The sequence below is a fragment of the Gracilinanus agilis genome, chromosome 2 (assembly GCF_016433145.1).
Source record: "Gracilinanus agilis isolate LMUSP501 chromosome 2, AgileGrace, whole genome shotgun sequence".
NCBI lineage: Eukaryota > Metazoa > Chordata > Mammalia > Didelphimorphia > Didelphidae > Gracilinanus > Gracilinanus agilis.
Window position 1 is genome coordinate 491,305,810 of NC_058131.1, and position 2,821 is coordinate 491,308,630.

The window sequence follows — 2,821 nt, forward strand, 5'->3', positions numbered from 1 at the left end:
CCAACAGAAGCTGGAGATGCAGTTTCAGGTCATTTTGCTCATGATCTATGATGACCTCTAAAAGCTCTGACAGTGTTGAGAGTGTATAGCTTCACATTCACTTAGGTTCCTTATGTCTTACTTTCAGCTCTTTTCAAATTATGAAGCTGTGATTTTTCCTCATGCTTCAGAAACTCATACAGTCTCTTATAACACAATCTAATGCTTTCTTTTCAAGTGTATGCCTGTTCATTCCAAGTCTCCATTTTCTCTCTCTTCAGCCAGCATGATCTGAATTGCCTCCGCTTCTTTCCAAAGAAGTTTTCTGGTGCTTGTCCTTAGAATCATTTGTAGTCTTTCTATAAGATTTGCTGAATGCCTGCTCTGCTCCTGAGATTGGAAAGCGAAGCATTTTAGAAGAGTTCTAAACTAGATAGGGTAAATCTCAGTGCACTACCTTCCTGTTGCCTCATTATGACTGAACTGAAGAATTACTGTTTCTTGTTAGGATGTTCATTTTTCTCAACTTCATACTTAAAGCACTGAGAATTTTTAAGTGCACTATGGTGAAAAAGACTTCAGTTTCTTTACATAACTCCTGAATTCATATTTCTAATTATTTCATAATCTTATTGAGTGTTTTTAATTAAATTGACATGACTTGAATGAACCACCTGGATCCTGTATAAATCAAATAGGTAGATTTATAGATAGTTAGAACAGGATGAGGAGGAGTTGAGGTGATTTTAGTATGAGCAGAATATCATGCAGCAGGACTGGTCAGAGACTGAGTAGGCATGATGAAGAAGTGTTGAGAGATAAATCTCTCTTCTTACTCTGAGGATTTCTCAAGTCTTTCTCAATGCTTTTTATATAAGTTTGGAGATCCTCAAAGTCTCCTCCAGCTTCTTACGGTCCCTCAAGTTGTTTTCTAGTTTTTGTTTTTTTGCAAGGTGAGCTTTTAGTTCAGCAAAACTATTATTCTGTTTCTTCCAAAAGAGTAATAGGCAAAATGTCAAGCCTCCTAGCACTATAAGTATGGCTATGAACAGTGCTATATAAAGCCAATGTGTAATATTCTGTTTGAAAATAAGGCATTTTAGATAGAGAAAAATAGCATCACAACTTGAATCAGACTACTCAGAATCATAGTTAATCTAATTGTTCATTTTCTTTGTGTTCTACTTTCTGTCAGTAGATGATGCTGTTTAACATAAAGGATCAACATCTATAACAGAATTAACCTCTAGGTACTTGACTTAGGGATAATTTCAGTAAAAAATGAGGAAAATGATCAGAAGTTTGTGGGTTAGAATCCCTTCGTGGTCGCCAATTAAATGTGAGGGTTAAAATAGAGGTTTTGATAAAATAAGAGCAGATTTCAATAATTTAAGTTTTAATAAGAATGCAGTAGAGTTGTAAATTAATATTATCCCTTTAAGCCAGAGAAAAGAAAACTTCTAGCAGCTTTTATCAACTAACAATTTAATTTAATTAAAATAGAGGTAGCAAAAGAATATAGAAAGATAGAAAAGAGGAAAGAGAGATTACTAATCTTATATCCTATAAATATATCTAAAATTCCTAATACTACCTAAATTCTTAATAATTACCTCTGTCTTCTAGCCTGGCAAATACCATGTCTATCTAATCTACACTATCTATAAATGATTTACTAACTACCTAACTCCCTAAAATAATAGACAGCTACCACTCACTCACTCCTTCATTCAGTTTCTATAGTAATTCAAACTGTCAGTAGTCAACTGACAGTAGATCCTTGCCTATGAGACAGATTTCCTGCTCTCTTGTGATCCCAGGGGCAAAAAGCCCTTTAAAGGCTAAAGCCAAAAACCGTCTCAGTAAGCTCAGGACTGCCTTTATATTCCTGCAACTGAATGCCAACACACTACCAGCAACCAATCCCCAACAACCAACCCACACCCAGCAGCCAACTTTCCCACAACTGCCAGCCTTAACTGTCAGCAATTGACAGCCTGCAACTAATACTGGCTCAGCAGGGGGGTACAGGGTTTCTACTTCATGTAAATGTGGGCTGGTTAATCCTTACACATCTCTATGATAAGAGGACCTCCAGGTCCCCCTTTAAATTAAAGAAATTAAAGAATTCCTTTTTACAAAGAACATGAAATTCCTTATTACACATAATCTAATCAATGAAACCTTGAACAAATTTGTAAAGAAATTCAAGAAGTATGGAGTTACCAAAGTCATAAGAATATGTGAAAGTACTTATGACACAGCTCTTATGGGATAAGAAGGTATCTATGTTCTGCATTGGCCTTTACATGATGAAGTGCCACTAACCAAAGAGATTTTTTATGAGAGGTGTTGGTTGCTTTCCTATTCACTTTGTTGTTGGTCTTGAGAGAGCTCCAGTGCTTGTTGTTCTTCCACTAATCAAAGGAAGAAGAAAGTATGCAGATGCAGTTAAACTCATAAGACAAAGGGGTCATGGAGCCTTTAACATCAAGCAACTTCTTTACTTGGGGAAATATCTTCCTAAAATGTGACAGCACTTCAAAGACTCAAATAGACACAGAAATACCTGTAGTATTCAGTAAAGCAAAGCTGCCTATATTATTGCCTTATAAGCAGAAACTAGAGACAACCTATGGCAAATTACATTCTAGTCATCATATAGTGACCTGATGAGTAAGTCTAATGAAGCTTCTATAGGAATATTTTTAAAACAATTTTATAGGTTACAAGCTTGGCAGAAATGCAGCTTCTGTCTTTGGGTTACTAACAACCTATTTAAACACTAAGTAAAATATTCTTGCCATTTAGCCTTTGGAACTCCTTTTTATCATTTGGGTTA

The 2,821-nt window shown here is 35.6% G+C and overlaps 1 pseudogene; it reads left to right on the top strand.

Annotated features, from left to right (window-relative positions):
* The first annotated feature begins 2,125 nt into the window (after positions 1 to 2,125).
* On the top strand, positions 2,126 to 2,564 carry LOC123235887 (annotated as a pseudogene).
* Positions 2,565 to 2,821: the final 257 nt, after the last annotated feature.